The sequence below is a fragment of the Hyaena hyaena genome, unplaced genomic scaffold (assembly GCF_003009895.1).
Source record: "Hyaena hyaena isolate Hyena2069 unplaced genomic scaffold, ASM300989v1 scaffold_574, whole genome shotgun sequence".
NCBI lineage: Eukaryota > Metazoa > Chordata > Mammalia > Carnivora > Hyaenidae > Hyaena > Hyaena hyaena.
The window spans coordinates 587,516-602,739 of NW_024081209.1; the positions used below are offsets into that span (position 1 = coordinate 587,516).

The following is a 15,224-nucleotide window of genomic DNA, read 5'->3' on the forward strand; positions in this document are numbered from 1 at the left end:
TTCTCTATCATTCTTTTGTTATTAATTTTAGCAAGACATTGCTTTGCTCTGCTTTCCTGTCTAGGTTATGGCAGAGCCGGAAATCTGCTCCGCTGCACAGGTGCCTGCAGCAGTTCCGATTTATTTCACTTGAAAAGACAAAATACATTTTGAAGCCGTGCAAAATATTAAGCCAACCCAAGCAGGAGCTGATCTGGGTTGAAAAGTGAAAAGCAAAGGCAAAATTTGGAAAATTCTCTGCAGAGTCACTCGATGATGTGAGGTAGGCAGGAGGCTCAGAGGAGCCTCCAATATGGTGCAGGCAAGTGTTATGTCCTTAGAGGAACATAGCTGGGATGTAGCTGGATTCTTTTGCACCGACAGGTGTTCTGTTCAGGCAGTAGCCGGGGCTACAAGACAATTAACGGTGAATTCCCAACACAAAGGAACTGAGCTTGAGGGATGATTGACAAGCAAGGCAAGAGCCGAGTCTAGAAGAAGCAGGACGATGGCTACCAGGCAGGATTGTGAACGTGAGCGGTAACAAACAAAAAGCTGTCAGCCTAAAAGAGTTTGTGCAAAGCAGCGTTTGTCATGGGAGTTTGTGGAATTATGAACAGTTTCTTCTATGTGGGTTGGGTCAGGGTAGCTGAGGGTGCGGCAGCTGGCTGGAATGGTTCTTCGTATATTGAGTGGGAACAAAAGCTTTTCACATTTTTAAGCCCTCAAATCACTTAATCATTTAGTCTCCATCCCCTGTATGGGCATCCTTGTCTAGTTCTCTTAAATGTTTAATTTAATTTCACTTATTTGATTATTTTCTTCTTTTAATTTTTAGAGAGAGAGAGAGAGAGAGAGTGGAGAAGGGGGCGGAGGGAGGGTGAAAGAATCTTGATTTTAATTTTTTTTTCCTTTTTCTCAAGTTTACCTATTTTGAGAGAGAGAGAGAGCAAGCACACACAAGCGGGGGAGGGGCAGAGAGAAGGAGAGACCATCAGGGCCGAGCCCAATGTAGGAGGGCTCTATCCTACGACTCTGAGATCATGACCTGAGCTGAAATCAAGAGTCGAATGTTCAATCCACTGAACCACCCATGTGCCCTTCCTTGTCTTGTTCTAGATCTTAGCATGATGTAATATATAACTTTAGAATAGTCTAACATTAGAACATGATAAATTTCTCATATGTAACGTAAAAAAGAAAAGGAAAATTAAGCCCAAATGGAAATAACCATGATCAGAACAGAAACAAATAGCATAGAGATCAGAAAAATTCATTTTATGAGGTCAGCACTACCCTTATACAAAAGCCAGATAAGGAACCACAAGAAAGAAAGTACAAGCAAATATCTCTAATGAGTACAGATGCAAAAATATTTCAACAAAATACTAGCAAACAGAACTCAAGAGCATAGTAAAATGATCATGCACCTACTTAGCAAGTAGGGTTTATCCCCAGGATCCAAGGACAGTTCAACATATAGACATCAATGAATGGGAGACAACACATCAATAGGATGAAGAATAAAAATCACATGATCACATCAATAGATGCAGAAAATGCATTTGACGATATTCAACATTTTTTCATGTTAAAAATTCTCAATACATTAGGTATAAAAGGACTATAATAATGTATGTTTTCAATATAATAAAGGCTATTTATAACAAGCCCATAGCTCATGCCATGCTAAGATCAGAAATAAGACAAGGATGCTTACTCTTGTCACTTCTGTTCAACATAGTACTTGAAGTCTATTTAGACTTCCAAAAGAGAGAGAGAGAGAGAAAGAAAGAGAGAGTGAGAGAAGGAAGGAAGGAAGGAAGGAGAGAGAGAGAGAGAAAGAAAAAGAAAGAAAGAAAGAAAGAAAGAAAGAAAGAAAGAAAGAAAGAAAGAAAGAAAGAAAGAAAGAGAGAGAGTGAAAGAGAGAGAGAGAGAAAGAAAGAATGGAAGGCAGGGAAGGAAAGAAGGAAGGAAGGAAAGGAGGGAGAGAGGTAAGAAGGAAGGAAAGGCATCCCAGTTGGAAAGCAAGAAGTAAAATTGTCTGTGTTTGCATATGACATTATCTTGTGTATAGAAAACACAAAATGACTCCACCAAAAAATTGTTGGGACTAATAAACTATTTCAGTAAACTTGCAGGACACAAACAATATTACAAAGCTGTAATAATCAAAGCAAAATGGTACTGGCATGAAAACATACAGATTAATAGAACAGAGTCAGAGTTTAGATATTTACAGTGCAAAAATTTTTGACAAGGTAGCTAAGAACACAATAGGGAAAGGGTAATCTCATCAATAAGTAGTGTTAGAAAAACTGGATATCCACATGCAAAAGGAAACTCGATCCCTATCTTACACCACTCACAAAAATTAACTTAAAATAAGTTAAAGACTTAACTGAAACACCTGAAACCATAAAAACCCTAGAAGAAAACACAGGGAAGAAGCTTCTTGACTTTGGTCTTGGCAATGATTTTTTAGAAATGACATCAAAACACAGGCAACGAAATAAAAAAATAAACAAGTAGGATTACATTAAACTAAAATTAAAATTATTATCTACTGAAATATCTTTTGATTAGCCAACTGATGACACATGGAATCTAAACATTTTCGCCATATACACCATACCAACAAAATAACAATTATTCTAACTTCCGAATTAGCTTAGCATTTCTTCTTCTTGGTTTTCTGCTTCCACCCACAAGTTTTAGTTAAGTTCTCAGTAAGTTAATAATCTTCATACATGTACTCCTCTATAGAAATGCAGCTACTAAAAGAAAAATTTTGTTTGCTTTAATTTTATTTTTGGTAAAGTTTGGAAACATCTATGAGATATATATAGGGATACAGTCGCCTGTTAAGCTAATACATCTAAGCGAACTCAAATCTCCATTAAAAATATATCTAACTCTGAAGAACATGGTATGTTGGGATCTGAGAGTCACTTTTATGAATAATGCTCTTGTTTCCCAAAGAATATTTTAAAGTTCTAACTATTTACATAACATTTCTTTGGTTAGTGCTTCCCATGGTAGCTCTTCAAGGGATGTCTAATTAAAGTCCTAATGATCATAAACAGAAAGAAATCCTTACAATGGGGGCGCCTGGGTGGCTCAGTCGGTAAAGCGTCTGACTTTGGCTCAGGTCATGATCTCATGGTTAGTGGGTTCGAGCCCCACTTCAGGCTCTGTGCTGATAGCTCAGAGCCTGGAGCCTGTTTCAGATTTTGTTTCCCTCTCTCTCTGACCCTACCCTACTCACACTGTCTCTGTCTCTCTCTCTCTCAGAAATAAATAAAACATTTAAAAAATAATAATAAAATAAATAAATAATGAAAAAATAAAACTTAAAAAAAAAAAAGAAATCCTTACAATGGAAAATTCAAATTAGACAGAGTAACATCACTCAAGACTTGAGCTAACACCTGAGATGTTTTTCTCTATTTCTTAGGTTTGAATTGTTGTCACTCTTAGTTGTTTCCATTGATGTGGTCATTAATGTATCTAACTGCTTTTGAAGGAAAAATAACACTGTGGCAAAGTTATTGAACTCAGCTGACAACATTCCATAGTGTGAATGCATATCTCCTCAACTATCAGAACAAATATTGTATGAAGTAAAATTGAAAATAATTTTTTCATTTGTAATTTTCCACTGTCTTTTCTTGTGCATTTTAACATTAATTTCATGCTTCTCTTTTTTTGCCAAGTCTTCTCTATCTCTGTCTCTCATAAAATAATCACAATTAACATTTATACATTGACAGAACTGAATTCACTTAAATATTTACTTGTTATTATATTATGTCCATTTGAGTCCTCAAGTCTTTTTTTGTGCTAGGATCAATTGTCATACTTAAGATATTTTCTCTGCATATTGTTGGAAATAAAACTTTAAGTCTACATTTTAACACATTGTTATAATTACCTCTAGATAATTGTTACTCGACAGTATAAATCAAAGATTTTTATCTGCTATTTCTAAATTTCCTTTCATCACCTAAATTACGTACAAAATTTAGGGTTGTGGTCATATAGTACGGGCCCATCACTTTCATGGGTTTTAAAAATTTCTGGTTGGTTGATCTTTTGTCAATATCTTATATAACAGGCAGGGACAACCAACAAATTGTGAACTGAAATGGCCCTTTATTAGTCATCTGATCATACACTGAATCTAGTAATTTTCATCATACACAATTACCAAAAAAAAAAAAACCCAACAAATTATTATTCTAGCATACAAATTAGCTCTGTTTCCTCTTATTGATATTTCTGCTTTAAAAAGTTGAAAACCACAGGTTGGTATGCAGTCTGTATTGCTATCAATGATACTGTGTTCTTAAGAAATTACTGAGAATATGAATAATGAAGACAATAAAGAGAAGGAAACTGAAATATTTACTTAATTTTGCTGAGAACTTTTTAATGATTTATATATTACCATAAAGGTTCATTTTTGGGATCCATGTATGAACTATTAATGGTAGCCACATTTTTATAAAAATATGACAATCTCATGGACAATGTTATTTCTTCCATTGGAACTCAACCCATTAAATCCATTATCCATTTTTGTTTCCTTGTCAATGCAATTGGTCTCTTTGCTTTGCCCCTATTAATGGCACATTGAAAAACTGAATCTGTTCCTTAAGTTAGTCTCTAACCTCTTTTATTATTTGAGAGTTTAGTGCTTGGGAACTTGCTCCGGGAAATACAATTCCCTTCCTAAAATTCTCCACAGCACAAACATCAGTATGGCAAGCATGTTCACCAGTGAGCTCCTGGCCTGCTTTTGAAGAATTGCTGAACAAAATGACTGAGGTCAATATGGGGCCTCTCAGAGGCTCAACTAACTCATGTGTTACAGGTGACAATGATCCCTTCAGACTAAGAGAAAAGTCACTGCTTTCTAAGGCCCATTGTATGTGGGGGGCTATAGTAATGGCAGGGGGCAGAGAGAGATTGTTTGTCTGCTTTATGTGCTTCCTGGACCTAAAGAGAAAAAGCCTTAATAAATTCAATGTCAGTTTCAGATACCTTAAAAGCACATTCCTTTTCTAGTCCAAGCTAGATCATGGGTTTTTATATTGAATTATTTTATCACTTGACAAAATTATTGATGATTATTAAATGTAATTTTTATATATTGGACTAGCTAGAATAATCTGAGTGTTCAGCATTGAACATGTATTGTGAATGAGGTCATCTAAAAATCAAGTCAAGGGTTTTTTTCTCAGATGTATGGGAAAAAAGATAAGACGAGCTAATTTCAGCCATCTGAGCTACCCTGAACTCCGATGCGTGCCTTCCGGCCTCCTCATTCCAGTGAGGCCACTTCGGTCGGCTTCGGAGTCCTCCCGTTAACATTATGGTCTACAGGGTTTGGCTGATTTCTCCAGGCAAAGAGAGAAGATAATTGTAGGAATTACATGATTTTTTTTTCTTTCTAAAGGATCACAGGTCTGCACTTTCATCTGTTCAGTATCTACAAACAGCAGTTGCATTTACTTTGTCCATTTTTCTCTATTTTTATTTATTTACTTTTTTTACAGTTAAGAGAGCAAATCCATTCTCAATACTTCCTCAGGACAAGAAGCAGAAATCCCTACGTCTGTTTTTTGAATTATAAACTTTTTAATTGCTGAGTAACCCACATATTTTTTTAAAAAAGTGCACAAATTGTAAACACATAGACTAGTTCCAATAAAAGAAACATCCATGTATATAGCACCCAGATTAAAAATAAAATATCACCAAGAGCCCAAACCCTTCTGCATGCCCCTTTTCAACCACTATAACCACTCTTTTGACTTCTAATAGCATTTACTCGACATTACGTTTTTGTGCTTAACTGTGTTGTTGCATGGATCTTATTGTTGTAGAGTATTCTAGTCTGTTCCATATACACATCACAACTGGCCAATCTCTAGTTCGAAGTTATAGCCCTGCTATAACCATTCCTGAAGGGCTTATTTTAAGAACATCTGCACAAATCCTGTTAAGGTATCTACCTAGAAATTAAATTGTTGAGCCATAAGGCATTTGTTCATTTAACACAAGTATATACTAAAAAATAATTGTCTCTCCCCTCTTTTTCATTCTTTTCCTTTGCCTCTTCATTCTTCTCTTTTGATTAGTACTGCATTGATATATAGCAGTATAGGAAGAATTAATGTCTTGTTAACACTCATGGGGCTTCCAATCTTCAACTTGGTGTATCTTTCCTTTCTACTTTTTCTCGCAAATACGTTTAGTACTCATTATATGACTCTTGCATATTTTTAATTTTTCTCTTTTTTTCTTTCCTTTTAATTTTTTATTTCTTTAAATTTTATTTATTTTTAATTTTTAATTTTTACTTTATTTTTTAAAAAAGTTTTAAATGTTTTATTTATTTCTGAGACAGAGAGAGACAGCATGAGCAGGGGAGGGTCAGAGCAAGAGGGAGACATAGAATCTAAAACAGGCTCCAGGTTCTGAGCTAGCCGTCAGCACAGAGCCAGACACCGGGCTCGAACCCACAAACCACAGGATAATGACCTGAGCCAAAGTAGGATGCTTAACAGACTGAGTCACCCAGGCACCCCAATTTTTTTCTTAATTAAATTTGGTATTCTTATAAATGCAATGCTTATTTCCCAACTGTTACCTGATATCATACAGAAATGAATTTTTGTTTATTTTTATACTGGTATCTGATGAAATGTATTTATTACTTCTAGTAATTTCAGTGCTTTCTGTGCATGCAATCAAGACATCTGTAAAGAATAACTGCTGTCTTCTTTCTTGGTAGTCTTTATGTCATTTATTTCTTTTTCTTACTTTAATGCATTGGATTTAACTTCCAGTACAATTTTGAATGCAAGTGGCGAGAGTGAATATATTTACTAGCTCCTCAAGATGAAAACATGGTTTTCAGATTTGAGGAAGTTCCACATTGCTTTATTTTTCTGAAAGTTTTGAAATTCATTTCACCAGGTTTTCTCTGTATCTCTTGAGATTATCAGACGAATTCCCTCCTTTATTCTGGCAATGTGCTGAATTACACTATTGAATGTTCTAGCAACCATTCCTTCCTAGGATGAACTGCTCCTCATCATGATATTTTATTTCTTAGATACATTGCCAGATTTTATTTGATAGCATTTAGTTAAGGATTTTTGTTCATGAAAACTATATGTCTGTCAGCTTTTTTTTTTTTTTTACTTAGACTGTCCTTTTCAAGGTTCAGTCTCAAGATTATTCTGCCTTCATAAGGAAGCTGGGAAGCATTTAATTATCATTCATTTTCTTAAAGGTTTGTACAAAGTCAGTCATATTTCTACTTTAAATGCTTCATAGAATTTGCCACTGAAGCTGCCTGGGCTTGGGAGAAGGTTTTACATTAAGAATTCAATCATTTTGATAAATATATAGTTACTTAAATTTTATAGTTCTTCTTATATCTATTACAGAAATTTTTAAAAGAAAGTTATTCATTTCTTATAAATGTTTGAAAATTCCCATAAAATGTTAATGACTTTTTGGTAACACTTTAATGTATGAAGAATTTATATTGATAACTATTTTTCTTTCCTTATGTTGATAATTGGTGTTCTCTCTCTCTTTTTTTTCTCTCCTCTTATTTCATTGATTTTTCTTCTTCCAAAATTGGTTATGTTTTCTAATAATTTTTGGTTTATCTTATTTTTCTAGCTTCTTATGGAGCAAGTGTACATCTTTGATGTTTTTTAACACTTGTTTTATAAAACAAGTACTGGAAACTATATTTTTTCTTCTAAGCACTGTTTTAGCTACATTGCACAAGTTTGGATATGTTAAGCTTCATTGTACAAGTTTGGATATGTTAAGCGTTATCAAATTTCAGTACAAATGTTTTTTTTTTTATTTTCCTTGTGACTTCTTCTTTGACCCAAGTGCTGTAGAAGCATGCTGCTTAACTTTAAATATTTGTGACTTCCTAGATATGCTAATTTTATTGGCTTCTAATTTAATTTTGTTGGAGTCAGAAATCATATTCTATATGATTTCAGAAATTTGAAAATTATCAAGACATATTTATGGTACAACATATTTTTTATCTGTGCAAATGGTCCATCTGGTTTGGAAGAATGCCTAATCTTGTTATTAGGTGTAATACATCTCAATTAAATAAAATTGGATAATAATTTGGTTTACATCTTCTATATCCTTACTGATTTTTGTCTATTTCTCATTTTGTCTCTATCAATTACTACAAGATGAGTCTAAAACCTCTCTAGTTTTGGCTGTGAATTTGTCTATTTCCCTTTGGTTATCAATTTATTTCATATAGTTTTTAACTCCAATATTACATAATGCAGATGTATGATCATTGTGTTCTTGATGAATTGAGTCTTTAATATTATAAAATGTCCATTATATTAACATAGTCAATTATTTTTGTTATTCAGTTTTTTAAGAATAGTTCTATCTTTGGAGCATTTGGGTGACTCAGTTGTTTGAGCATCCCACTCCTGATTTCAGCTAGGTCATGATCTCAGTTTGTGAGACAGAGCCCCACATTGGCCTCAGCACTAACAGCACGGAATCTGCTTAAGATTCTCTCTTTCTCTTTCTCTTTCTTTCTCTCTCTCTCTCTCTCTCTCTCTCTGTTTCCCTCTTTGCCCCTCCCCTGCTCTCTCTCTTTCTCTCAAAATAAATAAACATTTAAGAAAAGGATAGTTCTGTTCTTTATTTTCAGTACATCTGTGGCCTTATATTTAAAATGTAAACAACATTTAACTAAATCTTCTCTGTATCCAGTCTGAGTATCTCTGACTTTAAATGTTTAGTTAATTTACAGTTAAGGTATTATTGATGGGTTTGTGTTTAAGTTTATTGTCATGTATTTGTTTTTTTTTTTAATTTCCCTCTGTTCTTTTCCCCTCTTTTTCTCATTTCTGCTTTATTATAAGTCAGCTTAGCATTTTTAAGGATTCCATTTTTATCTCTATCATTTTATTTACAGCTCTTCATAGAACTTTCTTGCGGTTGTTCTAGGGATAAAGAGGACTGGCTGTGTATAATTCCTCTGAACTAAATGTTTGTCTTTCAATTAGTTAATGCAACAAATAGGTGTCCATGTAAGCTCCATTCTCTGTAACTCTACTAGGAGTACAATGATGAATAAATTAGACATGATTTGTTGTCTCATATAGCTTACATTCTAAATGGGAGAGAGGGAGAAAGCAGGGAAAGCAAATGGACAAATAAGAAACTAATTGTTCATTGAGATACATTTTTGGAAGCACTCATTATTCTGATGATAGGGAAGATAACTCAGAGGATAGAGTCAAAGAGAATCTCTCTGAAGAGGTGACACAGGGATGACTGGGTGGCTCAGTCATTTAAGTGTCTGACTCTTGATTTTGACTTAGGTCATGATTGCGCAGTTTGTGAAACCCAGTCCTGTGGTGGGCTGTGTGCTGGCAGTGTGGAGCCTGCTTGGAATTCTCTCTTTCTCTTTCTCTCCGCTGTTCCCCAACTCCCTGTCTCTAGCTCTCTCTCAAAATACATACATACATACATACATAATTAAATATTTTAAAAAATTAAAGAGGTGATATAGAGCTGACACATTAACTATTAACAATGTGTTAACCATGTGAAGAGAATAAAGAAAACTGCATGGCCCAAAGCTCTGAATCAAGTATCCAATTTTATAATTTGCTAAAATGTTTTTCTGTGCCAAATAAAGAAAAAAAACCCAATTATTTCTAAAGCTAAACAACCAAAATATCTTCACTTGCATGAATTGTAATTACATTTATTAAATGTAACTGTAACAAATATAATTGTAACTAATGATCTTTCTTTTTATACTTACTGGTGCTGAGATTTCATGACTTTTTAGCTACCCAAATACACAAGTTGAAGGAATAATTTTGCAACTGTTCAGATGGTTTCCTGGGAGAGGCTGCACTTTGTATCTGACCCTCTCTGAGTTCACCTGGGAGTCAGGAGACAGACCTTCTTGGCCCCGTAGTGAATTGCTGTGAATACTTGGCCAGATCTCAAAATCTCAAAATCCAACACTCTGAGATTTCTGTAATTATGGAAAATTCTCAACCTATAGGATTTAACTTAGGGTGATTCTCATTTATAGCTCTCTTGCGATTGCACCTGTGTAATTATTTACGACACATAGGGCACCAGGAACACAGACCATGTCACTCAGACCGTCTGGATCTTGGAGATTGTCACATAAAATCTGCACCCTTGAGGTGTGTCCTTCGGGTCATTATGGCTACCTGGTTCAGGTGCACCATTAATTTCTGGATGAGAGTGAACCACTTCCTTGCATATCTATCTTTTCCTTTACAGCCAGTCGCTTCTTATATAATAGAAATATGTATTGCAGTAGATATTGTATATCCCTTTTAAATTCTTGTTTATAAAGTAAAAAATATATATAAGTAATTTTTGAATAATTATCTTTCCACTAGTGTTTATAAAATATTGGTCATTTTGTAACCATAGCATAAAAATCTTGGCTAGTTTAGGAGTGCCTGGGTGGCTCAGTCAGTTAAGCCTCTGACTTCAGCTCAGGTCATGATCTCACAGTTCATGGGTTCAAGCCCCGCATCGGGCTCTGTGCTGACATCTCACAGCCTGGAGCCTGCTTCAGATTCTGTGTCTCTCTCTCTGCCCCTACCTCTCTCACACTCTGTCTCTCTCAAAAATAAACATTAAATAATATTTTTAAAAAATCTTGGCTACTTTACGTAATTCCTTATTGCAATGCTTTGACCACGGTATGAAAATAGCATTGTCTTATTAGAGTACCATATTTAAAAAAAAGAATATGCAATATATTTAAGAATTCCTTGTATCTATTCAAATTATAATCAAGACCAGATTATGTGGGTCACTTTTAACCTGAGAATTTATTTAACTGGTTAAAAAAATAGATTTACTGGAGTTCCTGGGTGACTCAGTCAGTTAAGTGCCCTTCTTGTAATTTCAGTTCAGGTCATGATCCCCTGGGTCATGCACTGGTGGAATGGAGCTTGCTTGAGATTCTCTCTCTCTTCCTCTTTCTCTGCCCCTTTCCAACTCTCACACACTCTCTTTCTCAAAATAAATAAATAAATAAATGTTTTTTAAAAAAATGATTTATTCAGTTAAGCTCTTGAAATTCACATTACAGCATTAAGATGCTTTATCATAAATAGTATGGAAAATAACTTCATTATTTTCCAAGATGATATTTTAAAGAGAAATTTCTCCAAAACATGTTCTAAGAAGCTATTGGAAGGAATATGTAGATGCTAAAATATACTTAAGAAAATATCTAATACTTGCATTAGATCATGATTTTGAACTAATCATTATAGTATTCACAATCAGAAATCATTACTTTTTAAGATCTGTGCTCTCAGAACTTGTGTATTCCTTTAATAACAGTGCTAATATTTTTTTTACTGTTTACTAAGCCTTATCCCATGATAAGCATATTTTATAAACTTTCTCAACTCATCCTCATTGTCTACCTGATGTTGATAGTACTATCACTCCTTTGTTGGTATTTGTTTTGTTTTATTTTGTTTAAAGATGAGTAAACTGATACTCAGGAAGAACTTGAAAATAATTTTACAGATATTACACACTAGAGCCCACATTTGAATCTAGGCTCAGCCTAAACTCTTCATCTCTATGGGACACTGAATCCTAACACTGACTGCTTTCTCTGCTATAAACATTAATAACTTATCAATCTTCCTCACTGAATTTCAAGCCCCTTAAGAAAAAAGTCTATTTCCTTCATTTTTGTCTTCCTGACTAAATTCAGCTTAGTAAATTAGTTCATTCCTTGAACCCAGTATGTAAAAAATAAATATTTATGAGATATTATATATGCTTATGTTAAAATTCCCCTTAATTTTATTTTTATTCAAGAATTATCATGATATATGTCATTGTAAAAATATTTTCTGTATATTGGAAAAGATTTATTGCAATTCCATAGCATAAATACCTTAATTATGGTGCAGAAATACTGTCATGTTGTGTTCTTGTGATGGCATTTCAGATTTTCCTTTTTTAAACCAAGCAATCCAACTCTAGATTAAGATCAGTGTTTTTCTAAACACACACCACTACATGTTTTGATTTGTGTTTCTGATCTTATTTATCTGCCATATAACTGCTCATTAGATCTTTACATTTATGTTTAAATTGAATTATTATACAGTGCAAGTGCACCTATGACTTAGAAATAAAATAATCAATAATATAACCTAATTTCATTTCTCTCCTTTACCAACATTATGTTAGGGTGAATGGGCTTTACATGTTTTTCCTAAATTATCAGTGTGTAAAGTCCACATCATTCTGTAGCTTAAAAAAAAATAAACAGGCAATATTGTGACTATCTACTAACCGCCGGTAGCCCTAATGCCTAGAATAAGCGGGGAAATGGCTTGTGTAAATTACAATTGGATTAAATGAGCAAAAACTACCAATGTATTATTTTAAAAAAGCTTTTGTGTTTTGACGCTGTTTTTTGTCCTATAAAATACAATACATTTTGTGCGGCAAAATATCCTTTTAACAAAGTTTATGTTTTAAAATATGAAAAATAATTTGGCAAAATCTGTACTAAAACATATCAGAAAAAATCACAAAATACAAACAAAATTAAGTGATAATATTTCACTGATGAAAATAATTTGATTTTTTTACTATTTTTACTTTTACAAATCAATATGACAAATTCATTGTCTTATAGAAAGTTACTATTATCTAAGAATAATCCATTGAATAAGAGGTAAATATATTATTTTTATCTTCAGTTCATTTCCTTCTTGAGCTTTACTAACAAGAATTCATGGTTGTGACTAATATCTTGTCTAATTTAGAAAGCACTATTGATCATCTATTAATTGCTAGGAATTCTGTTGCATCTTGGGAATTCAAAGTGTCCCCAACTGGTACCAGCTCTCCTGGGGTTTACTCTCACTGACAATAAGCTATAATTAAAGCCTAGAAATAAATGCTATAAATTAAAGCCTTGAAATAAATGCTATAAAAACAGTATAAACACACAAAGATATAAAAATTACATGTTTCATATTTTAAAACATGTTAAGCAATCATTTAAGTAGTAATTACTGAGTAAAAAATATTGACATAAAATTTTGGGAGAATATGGTGGGAGTTGAGTTTAGATAAGGTGTAAAACTGAAAAAAAAATCTTGAAAAATGTGATAAACTATGGAGAAAATACCAGATAAAACGGCCACAATATTTGAGTGTTTTTCCTGAAGGGGCAGAATGTGGGGAAGAGGGGGTGGTCAAATGGAGTACTTCAGGTTTTCTCTATAAACCTAAAGTATAATTTGTTTTTAAATTTTGTAGGTATATTACACTGATAAGAGTAAAAATAAAGTAAAACAGTAGAATTTTTATAAAAATAAAATTTACTGGTCTTTATATTTTAAGAAATTTTCCAAAAAAAGCTTTAAGTATGAACACAGGACAACAGCAATGAAAACATCTAGGCTAAAACTGTATTGCCAGAGCATATGGATACAACATTTAAGCCAGGCCAGCTCATTTATTTTAATCACTATCACAAAACTTTAACGAATAACTACATAATACAGTGCAAATGTGAGGATTCTCCTTTCAGTCAGCATCCAATTCTATGATTATTTACAGATGTGCTAATTAATTTTGCTTTGGTCTCCAAAGACCAGTATTAGTGAGCTATATATGAATTTAATGAAATGTCCTTATAAAATATATTATCCATATCTCTAAAATTACAAAATCATTTTATTTTTTTTAATTTTTAATGTTTTATTTATTTCTGAGAGAGAGAGACAGTGTGAGCAGGGGAGGGTCAGAGAGAGGGGGAGTTACAGAATCTGAAACAGGCTCCAGGCTCTGAGATGGCAGTCAGCACAGAGCCCGATGCGGGGCTCGAATACACAAACCGCGAGACCATGACCTGAGCCGAAGTCGGACGCTTAACCAACTGAGCCACCCAGGCGCCCCTAAAATTATAAAATCATTTTAAACAATAATGAAGGACCCTGCTTCAGTTTTTTTTCTCAATTTTTATTTAGAAAGTTCAGTGAAACAACACATCACAGTTTAGAAATATTTTAATCTCACTATAATTTACACTTAAAAATTAGTAAGTTTTGATTTTCAACAGTAAAATTTATAAAAATAAGTTTACATTCATAAAACGAATCATTATGTCACAATAAATTATTCATATTTATTACCTGAAAAAGTTTGTGCTATATAAAAGCAATAAGTTTCATTATTAATATTTTGAAAATATGCTGAAAACTTCAGTTCCTCTTTGTCCATCATTTTTGGCAGTTAAGTATACAAAAATATTATATTAAAAAATTCCCTGACCATAGTTATTAAAATAAAATCGTTAGCAATAATTTCTAAAACAAAGCTGTTTAGTAAATATATGCAGATAAGTTAAAGGGTTCACTAAAAATGAATTTTATGGTTTACGTTTTAAAGGTTTTTTTAATATCTACTAAAAGAACAGAACAAAAAGTTAAACTGAAACCTACAAAAGATATTTGTTATTTATAAAGATCAAAAGCATTCTTAAACATGAAATTGAGTGCTAGAGTAAATTTCCAAAAAGTAAGAGTCAAGTAAACTTTTTTCTTCCCTCACTCACTCTCAAAGATACATTTTACAGTTTTCAGGTACCAGCTATAGAAGGGATTTTGATTTTATTAAATCCATGATACCTTCTAATTAATCACTTTTCTACTCTGACTTAATAAGTTAGTTAACATTAACAGAATCTTTTTATTTGTAGGATAAGTGGGGGTTATGAAATCTTAGAAATTTTGAGAAATTCTGTAAAACTCATGTAATTTAGTCTCTTACGGTTTGGGACACTATATTTTGTATCATTCATAATTACTCAGTGATACCTCTTTGCTTCAGGAAATAAAGTGTGTGTGTGTGTGTGTGTGTGTGTGTGTGTGTGTGTGTGTAAGTTAGAGGGAAAGAGAGTAAGAGACATCACTATTTCCTGAGGTGGCTCATCATTAATTGTTTTTAAATAAACTTTGGCTTTAGATGACATCAAATACTTAGGGCTCCAGTGAACTATACTCCTCAGTCCACTGGACTTTTGAAAATCTGCTGAGTCAGTGATTTGAATTTGTGTTTTCATCATAACCTATCTGGTATATCTTTTATTCCCTTTAATTTTTTTTTAAGGT

The 15,224-nt window shown here is 33.2% G+C and overlaps 1 non-coding gene across 1 annotated transcript; it reads left to right on the plus strand.

Moving 5' to 3' along the window:
* The first annotated feature begins 3,088 nt into the window (after positions 1 to 3,088).
* On the plus strand, positions 3,089 to 3,173 carry TRNAQ-UUG. The gene has a single exon. It is a non-coding gene; the product is annotated as a tRNA-Gln (tRNA).
* Positions 3,174 to 15,224: the final 12,051 nt, after the last annotated feature.